Source organism: Pongo pygmaeus, chromosome 1, assembly GCF_028885625.2.
Source record: "Pongo pygmaeus isolate AG05252 chromosome 1, NHGRI_mPonPyg2-v2.0_pri, whole genome shotgun sequence".
Classification (NCBI taxonomy): domain Eukaryota; kingdom Metazoa; phylum Chordata; class Mammalia; order Primates; family Hominidae; genus Pongo; species Pongo pygmaeus.
In genome coordinates, this window is record NC_072373.2 from 140,046,059 (window position 1) to 140,058,622 (window position 12,564).

The window sequence follows — 12,564 nt, forward strand, 5'->3', positions numbered from 1 at the left end:
GAGATATATGGCATAGCCAAAATTACCCTTGAAAATCTTTCAGGAAAGGATTACATCAGAGACTAGCACCCCATCTATCATTAATTCCAACAGAGCAAGTTTTTCTGCCAGCACTGGAACAGCTTGCAGCTATTTCAGATGGGGACAGATGAAGTAGCTGGCTGAGTTTAGCAGCCGTGTTGTAGGAAAAATATGTACCTTTAAACACGAGAATCACACCCAGCACAGCAATATGCTCACACTATAAGAGGCATAGAGAAACAGGGTCTGTGTGAGAGAATGGAAAATAGAAAATGATGCTCTCCAAAATACTGCTTATTCAGGGCCATAGGCACATTAAGTGCAATGGTAAGTGGCATCACTTACTTGCCCTAGTTAAATCTTTCTCCCTCCCTTCTCTCGCTTTCCTCCCCCAACCCCACCCAACCATCTATACAGTTGACCTTTAAACAACATGAGGATTAGGTGGACTGACCCCTGTGCAGTCAAAAATCCATGGATAACTTTTGACTCCCCCAAAACTTAACTACAAATAGCCTACAGTTGACCAGAAGCCTTACTGATAACATAAACAGTCAATTAATGCATATTTTGTATATTGTATGTATTACATAGTATATTCTTATAATAAAGTAAATCAGAGAAAAGAAAACATTATGAAGAAAATCACAGGGAAGAGGAAACATATCTACTATTCATTAAGTGGAAGTGAATCATCACAAAGGTCTTCGTCCTCGTCATCTTCACATTGAGTGGGCTAACGTGGAGGAGGAAGAAGGGTAGTTGGTCTTGCTGTCTCAGGGGTGACAGAGGTGGAAGAAAATCTACAAGTTTATAAGTAAACCTGTGCAGTTCAAACACATGTTGTTTAAGAGTCAACTGTAGTTAGATACATTTGTATAGGTACAACTCACGTATCATGCAATCTACTTTATCCCACTGTGAAGACCCAAAGATGAGTAAGACATACTTCTCATTGAATTCCCAGGTAAGTAGAAGAAAAAACGATGTAAACAAATATGTGCTAGGTCCTCTAGTAAAAAGTAAGAGTAAAGTCTCATGGAAGTACAAAGGATGTAGTTAGTGGTCGTCACCCTGCAGAAGACAGAGGAAACTACCCAAGAAAAGTAAAACGGCCAATCCCAGGCCCATCATCCTAAACAGGTAGTACCAATGTCCTAGAGCAGCCATCTCTTCTCTTCCTTCTTTGTTAAACTTGGAAAACCACTTCTTAACATTTATAGCAACAAAAATAATAGCTTTTATTTACAAAGATTTACAAGTAGTTTATTAAGCCCTTTCAGGGGATTAGGTGAGAAAATTCCAAAAGGTGGTGTCTTATACAAAGGTATTAAAGTTGGCAAGTTTTGGAATTCAGACTAGATCCAAGTTACCTAACCCCCGATTCAGGGCTTTACACTCACTGCTTCTGAAACAGAGAGCCATTAATCAAAACTGTTAAAACTTATTACTCCTAGAATAGTATTTTCTTAACACTAACCATAAGCATGTATTAACATAACGATAAATAGGCTTTTGAAAAGGAATTTGCAAAATTTCAAGAAATATAAGCCTATAAGTGGATACTAACAGGAGCATTAGGCTGAGGTCAAAGACAACCTTAATATAAGAATTTCAGGCTTTTATTTATACCTTGATTCCAAGCTCCATGAACCAAGGGGAGATGTACTGCGGCAACTCCTTTGCTCTCATGGAGTTGTTCCTCCAATCACCCCAGGTGCAGCTTTTGCTTTCTGACTTCCTATATCCTTTAGGGTACACTTGTGGGATGTGATCGTAGGTTAGAATTCTCTGCCTCCAATGGCAGTGTGGTATTCTAGGGCTCTGGCTTGGAAGTCAGGAAATTTCAGTTCTAGTGCATTCGGCTGATTCCATGAACTAGCCAAGTGATTCATGCAACCTCTCTGCACCTCAATTTTATCATCTATAAAACTTAGTTAATAATCCCACACTAAGCTTTATCTCAAGGTAGTCTGAAATTCAGTCACTGCTTCTGTCCCCCAATATCTTCAGGTTCTTCACCTGCTGTTTTCAGGGACAGAAACTGGAATCTGACTAGGACTGTGCCAGCCTGAGAACAGCATTTCAGTACAAGCCCAATTAGTAGCTTGTGGGCTATAATGCAGGGGACAACGCAGAGAGACACCCTTTTCCTATACCAACTGGTAATTGGTAGAAAGAGCACTAGAAGTCAGATCTTCCAACTCTGTATCAGTTGCTCTGCCCACTCCACCTCAAAGTTCTAGCCCTTCAGCATGGCATATAAGGGTCCCCATTCATTGGCCTTCATTTTTTTGTCTTGCTTCCAAACTATGTGGTTCTAATTCATAGTTTTTGGCTTCCATACATTGTCTCATCCTCTTACCACATATATGCCTTTTTCTCCCCATTGCATGTATGGCTTAATAGAACCCTCATTGTTCTCTATAGCTCCTTATAGCTGTTCAAATGGCAGATTTTTAATGGAACATTTCCTGATAGATCCTAGGATGAGCTTTCTCTTTTCTGTAGTCCTCAAGCACTTTTTACTTTTCTCAGACATCCTACCGTATTTTGCTTTGTGTCATAATTGAGTGTCAATATATTGTTAACTTCTTGAAGTCCTTGTCTCTACCTCAGTACCCATGACAAAGCCATCCACATTTTCAGCCTCAGGGACACATTGTAAAAGGCAGGAGAGATTAGGCTATGCTGGAATAAAAACACAATCCCCAATATTGCAGTAGTTTTACTCTATTAAGGTTTATCAGAATCTCACACCAAATTTCCAGTGCAAGTTTTAAGGGGGGCAGGGTGCAGGGGGTGGATTTGTCATCACAATCTCTCAGAAACCAAGGCAGATGGAGGTTCTACCTCAACAAGAGCTTCTGTGTTCCCTACAGCAAGGGATGTGAATATAGAGAATTGAACACTGGCTCTGACATCTTCCACCCTAAGGTAACCCATGTCATTTCTTCTCACATTTCATGGCCGAAGTAAGTTGTATGGCCGTGCTTACTTTTAGAGCAGAATACAGAAGTGTGGTACAACAGTGTGGCTGGAAGGAGGAGGAAAATCAAAGTATTGATGAACATAATAATGATATCACAACACCATGCTGTATCTCACCCTGGACTTTGGACCATTTTGTTTCTTCTGACTGGGACACACTGCCCGCCTTGTCCCTTCATCTGAATAGCTCCTTCTCATCCAAATGTTTTCACTTAGAGTTCCTTTAAAGGTTTTGTTGACCTTAACCTGCAATCACCACTACCACCAAAGCTGGATAAAGGGTCCCTCCAACATGCCCAAATGGTACCCTATAGCCATACAAGATCACAGTAACACTGGTTTGTAGTTTGGCTTATTTGACTCTTTATCATTAGGCCAGGAATTGGTAAACTGTAGCCCAAGAACTAAATCCAGCCTGCCATTGGTTTTATCAATAAAGTTTTATTGGAACAGTCACAGCCGTTCATTTCCATATTGCCTATGGCTACTTTCACCCTAAACCCATTAAGACCATATACCCCTTGAGGGCAAGAGTTATATTCCCAGTACCTTCTGTATCACAGCACCTCGCAGAGTAATTGGCTCATACTAGACATTGAATAACTATCTGTTAAATAAATGAAGAGATGTGAGTGTTTATTGAATTAAAATCATCTTCAAGAAAAAAAGAACAGAAAAACAGGGAACAGGGAGTATCAGAATTTCAAATTTTGGCAAGACAAACTCTCTCAGATTCTCTGTTCCAGCTACATATCCTACCACTTTTTTAAAAATGAGTAAACATGGGGAACCAACATTAATCTTTTAAGGGTCAAGGCAACTAGAATTTGCCACAGCCTAGTTAGAACAAATTAAGCAACTGTGACACTTACGAAATGTTTTAAAATTACAGAATTGCTAAATCTACATCAATTTGCACTGTAGAATATTTCATTCTCTTTGATTAACAAATCTGACTTAAAAGAAGTGTGGACCCTTCAACACAGTATTGTAAGCCTACAAAAGTCCCACAACTGATATGAATTGCTTTCAAGCTGGGTATCTACAAGGTAACATCAGTATACTTGCTCAGAGCTTCCAGAAGTAAACACACAGTGCTGTATCTGGGCTCTGGTGATTTTACAGCATAGGAAAAAAAATATTAAAATACAAGCAAACCTGATAAGTACAGCATCCTAGCTTGTTTATAACAGCAATTTCAGCTAGTACAGATCCACAATTTATTTGCAAACAGATTAATTAATGTTTCAGCAGCTGTTTGCAGCCAGTCTGTGATCTCACTGAGCACAGATGACACCTTTTTCCTCTTCTATTCCATAGGGGTAATTTCAGCAATGCTTAGATTAGGTTTTTACTGTATCAGCTCACATGATAAAATAAGTTGAGTCCTGAAGCAGCCATGATGGCTTTACAAGATCCCCAGGCTGCCAAGTCTCAGGTGATTCCCCTGTGCCACTGTTCCTGGGCTTCCTTTTAATTATGGCCTCAAAATGCCAGTTTGCAAACAGATCTGCAAGATGAAAACCTGACATTTAAAAAAATTGTTTTTTCCTTCTACTTTTAGGTCCCTCAGGGTTGGTATTCAGCAATGTGTACCACTGGGTGTAATAAAAGCAAATGCTTGAATATTTTTCAGTAACCTGCCAGAGAATAAACAAATGGAAGAACAAATGCTGAAGAGCCTACAGGTAATGCACTGTCTAAGCTAGGTGGATCGCTACTGACAAAGCAAGGCAGCTCTTAGGATTTCATTTCTCTTCTTGAAAGAAAAAGAAACAAGGAAGATGAGACAAAATCCCCAAAGCCTCACTGGGCTAAATTTCCTTACTCTCCTTTGAACAGACTACACAGATTTTGTTGACTAATTGAGATCAATCCCAGTTGTAAATCGCCTAGCTATCCTACAGCTTTAATTAAGCTACCAGAGGGAGCTGTTTATCAATTAACACTTGTTACAAATTATTAGTAATTATATGGACTTTGTGTATGTACTATAGCTTGCAAGACCAAAACTGCCTTTCCCAGTTGTTAGGGAGCAAATTGAATAGTTAATGGGCTATTTGGATGAAGGCATCAGTCATCACCATAATTACAGAATTTCTTCTTTGGCAGAAAGATTTAAGGTGAGTTCCAGCACTATTAGCAGTAGTTGAATAAACATCACTTTAAGTGTTTCTTTTGCCAGGGCTTTGCAAGACCGTATTAACTGGTGGGCTTTCTAATATGGACTTCAGATCTGTATTTACTTTTTGAGTAACAGACATAATGAAGATGGGAATGTTAGGTAAAAGTTGATCATGTATTCAAGCATTAAGGCTACCTATTGCGGTATGCACTGCATTCTGTGATAATTTTAATTGGCTTAATTGAGATGCACAAGCCTGATTAATGTTTAATTCCTTTATATTAAAAAAAGAGTCAAGTAGTTCGACATTTCTTCAATTATGTTAGATCTTTCTAGACTTCAAAGGAATGTTACATTAGACAGCTAGATACGGGGTGAACTGATTAAAGAATAAAGACTGCTCATTATAATCTAAGAGTACAAAATTGGTTTGTGTAGCCTTTGAAAGTCAAAATTGTGAGCTAAAACTTGAGCTACAGTAATTAACCCAATTTATAGTCATTCTTGCTTATCTATTTGCTTATGATTAGTAATTTAAAATGATCCATGAGATTGATTTACAGATCTAAAGCCCGTTCAGGGACCCAAAATGTTTTGTCTATGATTTTTTACAAACACTGGAGGATTGTATTTAGTAGCATTAGTAAACACCTAATTATCAGTCAAAAATATCAGTACAAAAAAGATTTGGCAGTTAACTTCATTACTCTACATGCATAAAATACTAAAATATTTGTGAAATGTAATCTACTTGCAAAAATTTTTAAGCTTAACTTGCATTTGCTGTGGCTGTCTGGAAAAAATGACATCAATTAAAAGTGCAGATATCTTAAGGTGATCAACTCTTAATTAATCTTAATAAATAAGTTTTTTAAGAATACAGCCAGGCACAGTGGCTCACGCCTGTAATCTCAGAACTTTGAGAGGCTGAGGTGGGCGGATCACGAGAGGAGTTCGAGGCCAGCCTGACCACCACGGTGAACCCCATCTCTACTAAACAAAAATTAGCCAGGCATGGTGGTGTGCACCTGTAATCCCAGCTACTCAGGAAGCTGAGGCAGGAGAATTACTTGAACCCGGGAGGCGGAGGTTGCAGTGAACCGAAATCGCACCCCTGCACTCCAGCCTGGGCGACAGAGCAAGACTCCGTCTCAGGAAAAGAAAAAAAAAAAAAAAAAGAGTAGAGATGAAAATGTCATCTGCAGTGTAATTTAACTATGTGTACTCCTTCTAATCCTATGAGAGCCACCTCTCTCTCACACACATGCATTTTCCAAAGTGTTCTAAATTCACTTCAGGGAATCATGACAGACTTTGGTGGAGGATGGGTATGAACCATTAGAAAATCAGGAGATATTAGAGATGTAGAGTGATTAGCACACTTGCTAAATAAATGTTTCCAGGACCTCACTAATACAGCAATATGAAAACTCAAAGCCTTTCATTTGATGAGGAACACATAAAAAGTGAAGAGAGAGAGAAAATGAATCACAGAGAAAACATTAGGACCGCATTCAAGAGAGCTGTGAGGCTCAGAGCAAATCAGGTTTTCTGGAACCTTTATAACATCATAACTCTATGTTACTTACCATATGAGCGAGAGTCTGTGTGTAACCAACCTCAGAGTTGGTTTCATGGGACAAAAATTCATCCAGTGCTCCATGAAAAGGGGATTCCATGGATAGGTAAGTTTGAGAAATTTTGTAGTATATCCCTCTCTTGAAGAGCCATAATACCCATTAGTATAGTAAATGTTCTACTTATTTTACCACAGAACTTTTTTTTAATTGAATACCAACTAATACTAGTCAACATTCTCAGACCACAGTAGTGTCATCATATGAATCCAAATGAAATAGTGGCACTTGTTTTTCCCAGAGTAATGTTGATCTCCTATGTACAAATCAATGAACTCTCCCCATCTCACCTGCTTCATTGAAGGAACGAGTTTACGTGCCCCAGCACGGACGTAGTTTAGCCCCCATAGCCTTCTGCAAACAAGCATAGGAGAGCAGTGTGGCTTTCATACTCCTATTGTTTCTAGCCATTTGCACTGATCAGCACTTGATACTCTGTGTAATACATGTGCTAGAGTTTGCAACCTTAAAAGAGATGGGGAAACTGTGACCTGAAACTGGGTAGGAAAAGATGAGCCATTTTAAACTTGATGAAAATGTAAGTCCTACAAAAATTATTTTAAAGTACTAACCAAACACAAAGTGACAATAATTCCTTTCTCATTGCCTGTGAGATAAATAAGCAAAAGCTAGGGTCCCATAGATTGATATGGAAATTACACATAGATGTGTGAATTTGTATGTATGTGTGTGAGAACTAGAAGCAATGATACCTCAGTATTGATGAACACACCTAGCATCCAGCTCTTGCTTTCTAAATGCCACTCCTCACCAAAAGGAATTAGGGCTCTATGACCAAATGACTGGTTCTAGCGCTGTGGTAGGATGTGTACAAGATAAGCCTGGAGCATCTTGCTATACTAGAAAGTAAGGAAGTATTCAAAGACTGATGGGGACATGTCAGAAGGACAGAGAATCCAGATTCAGAGGACTCCTCACTAGCTAAATCTGGGTCAATCTGAGCATCAAAATAAATCATTATAGTAACAAATTACAACCCATAGAATATAATAAAATCCTGTGAGCCTATGCAGAAGGAAGGAAGGTAAAAAGGAAGGAAAGAAAGAAGGAAGAAAGAAAAGAGGGAAGAAGGAAGGAAGGAAGAAAAGAGGGAGGAAGGAAGGAAGGAAGGAAAGAAACATTTTCTGAAAGTAAAATGGCAACTAATAAATAATAAATACAGAAGAAATTATGAAATTCAAAATCAACATTTGACAACCACCATAGTAATAATTGTTTCAGTCAAGAATCACTAATAGATATTAAAATTAGTGCGTATATCTTGATGAAAAGTAAGATATTTGCATAGTCTCAAAGTATCTCTCCACAAAATACTTAATTACCAAAGGTAACTTTTTAATGGGAAAATCTGGCAGATACCACATTGACCAAGCGATCAAAGTTAGCATGATGGCTAATGAGACTTATTGGCGTCACATGCCTCCTAATGCAATGCACCAATAGGGACGCAAGATCACTTCTGTATTTTCCCTGCCAAAAATGTACAGTCTGAATCTAACCATGAGGAAATATTAAAGAAACTAACCTGAAGGACTGTCTTTAAAATGACTAGCCTATACTGTTCAAAAATATCAAGTTCATGACAAAGAAAAACTGAGGTACTCTCCCAGGTTAAAGAAGACTTAAAAAAATATGCCAACTAAATGCAAAAAATAAGGCTGGATTCGATCTTGAACCAGAATTATTTTTTCTTTTGTCATAAAAAACATTAATATGATAACTGGCAAAATTCAAGTAAGAGTCGTCGATGTTAAATTAAGTTTAACCTAAAACCACCTCCTTTCATATTTTAAGTTCAGCCTAAAGGTTTCTCCGTGAACTGTAATGTATTCTTGTGTCAATCAATGAGTTTTGGCTAATCAGAGGCAGCCAATCGTTCAAACCATTTTCAAATAAGGGAAACGACTAGCTGTAATCAATCCAGCAGTTTCTGTACCTCACTTCGGTTTTCTGTCGCTTTCCTTTTTGTGTCCAAAAATCTTCCACCACGCGGCTGTGCTAGAGTCTCTATGAGCCTATTCTGGTGCAGGAGGCTCCCCAGTTGATGAATGCCTCTTTGCTCAATAAAACTCTGTTAAATTTAATTCAACTCAGGGTTTACTTTTAACATAGATTAGATATTAATTAACACTGTATTCATGTTAATTTCCTGATTTTGACAATTATACTATAGTTATACTATAGTTATATAGGATAGTGTCATTGTTTTTAGGAAATACGCACTGAAATGCATGACAGTAAAGTTGTACGCCTGCAACTTAGTCTCAAATGATTCAGAGAAAGGGCATTTTATATATATATATGTGCATATATATATAGAGAGAGAGAGACAGAGAAAATTATAGGGCATCCCACTAAGAACACATTTGGGTAAAAAATATGAACATTTGGGGAATCTAGATGAAGGATATATAAGAACATACTATGGGCTGGGCACTGGAGCTCACGCCTGAAATCCCAGCACTTTGGCAGGCCAAGGTGGACAGATTGCTTGAGCCCAGGAGTTCAAGACCAGCCTGGACAACATGGCAAAACCCCATCTCTACCAAAAAATAAATTAGCCAGGTGTGGTAGAGGGTGCTTGTAGTTTCAACTATTTACAGGGGCTAAGGTGGAAGAATCGCTTGAGCCTGGGAGGTTGAGGCTGCAGTGAGCCCGGATCATGCCACTGCACTCCAGCCTGGGTGACCAAGTGAGATCCTGTCTCAAAAAAAAAAAAAAAAGTACTATGTTTTGCAATTTTAAAAGTGAATTTGAAATTATTTCAAATTAAAAATAAAAGGAAATAGAAAAGAAAAAGCTATGATCTTGGAGAGGAAGCATGCTAGGGAAATAGCCCTGAGATGTGTATGCTTAGCTAGTTATATACAAGATTTTCAGTTAGATTCTCCAGGGCTGTGTTGCCTTCTACTTCTTTGAAAGTAGTCCCAGCTGCTCGGCCCCTAATGCTGTCTGCCTGTCTGCCCTCTCACTCATGCCCCTGCCAAAACCCAGGTTTGGGGAACTGCCCACAGGACCTGAAGCCTAGAAATAATTCTGTGCCTTCTTGAAAGAATACTCACTTATAGCTATGTACACCATTGTGATGCCAGGGTCACATGGCAAACCCCAGTTGCTACCTCTGGGAGAAGGGAAATGGAGATGGTATAAAATTGCAGATAAGCATAGAGCAAAGGTCTTAGAGTCACAGCTAGAGGAAAGAAGGAGGAAAGTTTTTGAATTTTTTGGTCTTTGAAACCAAAAATTACTCTCTCTCTTTCAAAAAATCCATTGTTTTTCAAAGGACCAACAAGTTGTGTTGGGGTGGGTTGTGTGAGGGGAGGAACTGCCACAAGGAAAACAAAATGGCAGCTGCATGAAGCAGCTAAGAAATGGGTACCAAGAATAAAAGAAAAAAAAAAAGAAATGGAAGAGTTCTTCCACTGGGATATCTGAATGTTCAGTGAAACAAGCTAACAATATTAGGTAATTAATGATAAAGACATCTGCTATGAACAAATTATGACAGATAGCATAGACTTCTGGAATTGAACAACCTTCCCACTTGTGTCTTCAGAGATTGAGTTCATAAAAAAATACTCGATGAAAATAAAATATTCAGCCTTGATATGTACTCTCCATATTCAAGGTTTATTACATATTTTTCTGTCAATGAAATCTCTTTCTCTCACTGAAAGTGGTTACTAGGTAGGATGTTGCTTATTAAGAAAAGCAGATATTTTCAGAACCATAAGGAGAGAGAGTCTTCAGTAAGCTGAGATCATGCCATTGTACTCCAGCCTGGGTGACAGACCCAGACCCTGTCTCAAAAAGAAAAAAAAAAGTACAAAAGCCAATAATAAATAAAGAGATTGAAGAAGTAATTTAAAATATTCCAACAAAGAACAGCCCAGGATCAAATGCCTTCACAGCTGAAGTCTACCAAACATTCATAGAAGAATTGTTACCAATACTTCTCAAACTCTTCCAAAAAATAGAGCTACAGGAAATACTTTCAAACACATTTCACATTTCACATTTCACAATGCCAGCACCACCTTGATAGCTAAGCCAGACAAAACACCACAGGAAAAGAAAACTATAGGCCAATACCCCTAATGAACACTGATGCAAAAATCCTCAATAAAATATTAGCAAACAATTCAGCAACACATCAAAAAGATTATACATCATGACCAAGTGGGATTTATCCCTGACATGCAAGGTTGGTTTAACATACACAAATCAATCAATGTGACATATCACATTAACAGAATGAAAGATTAAAACCACCTGATCATCTCAATTGACGCAGAAAAAACATTTGACAAAGTTCAGCATCGCTTCTTGATAAAAACTCTTATATTAGTTTAAGTACAGTAGGAAAGCTCCTCAACCATAATAAAGGCCTTTTATGAAACACCCACAGCTAACATTATAATCAACAAAGAAAAACTGAAAGCTTTTCCACTAAGATCCAACATAAAACAAGAATGCCCACGCTAACCACTTCTATTCAACATAGTACTGAAAGTACTAGCATGAGCAATCAGGAAAGAAAAAGAAATAAAAGGTATCCATCTAAATGAGAAAGAAAGAAGTAAAAATATCTCTATTGGCAGATGATATGTCTCATACATAGAAAAGTCCAAAAATTCAATTAAAACCTGTTATAACTAATAAATGAATGCAGTAAAGTTGCTAAATACAAAATCAACATGCAAAGATAAATAGCATTTCTACACATAAGTAACAGCCTAGCTGAAAAAGAAGTCAAAAAACAATCTCATTTATGATAGCATCAACTACCTAAGAACAACTTTAACCAAGGAGATGAAAGATTTGTAGACTGAAAACTATAAAACATTGATAAAAGAAATTGAAGAAGCCACACGCAAATAAAAATATATCCCACTTTCATGGATGGAATAATTAATACTGTCGAAATGTCCATACTGCCCATAGCAATGTAGAAATTTAACATAATCATTACCAAAATTCCAAAGGCATTTTTCACAGAAATAGGAAAAAAATGCTGAAGTTTGTATGGAGCCACAAAAACTCACGAATAGCCAAAGCGATAGTGAGAAAGAAAAACAAAGTTGCAAGCCACATATCTGATAAGGAGTTAATAACCAAAATTTACAAAGAATTCTTACAACTCAAAAGAAGAAAAACAATTTCATTTAAAAAATAAACAGAGGACCTGAACAGACATTCTTCAAAGAAAACATAAAAATAGCCAACAGGTATACAAAAAGGTGCTCAACATCACTAATCATCAAAAAAATGCAAATTAAAGCCACTATAAGATATCACCTCACACCCGTAAGGTGACTGTTATCAAAAGGACAAGAGATAACAGATGGCGGCAAGGATGTGAAGAAAAGGGAACCCTAGTATACTGTTGATGAGAATGTAGATTGGTACAGCATTATGGAAAACAGGTTTCTAAAGAAATTAAAAATAGAACTACCACATGACCCAGTGATCCCTCTTCTGAGTATATACCCAAAAGTGATGAAATCACCACATAATAAAGATGTCTGCCCTCCCATGTTCACTGTGGCATTATTCAAAATAGTCATGATGTGAAAACAATGTAATGTCCATCAGTAGACAAATGGATTTTTTTAAGTGTGGTATATATACAGAATGGAATTTTTTTAAAAGCAACTTTCCTTTATTAGATCTTTCCAAAACATTCTAATTAGTTTCTCTAGTGACACAACTCTCTATTTTCACACAGATATTTCATCAGTTTATATTATATTTCATTAAATTTGTAAT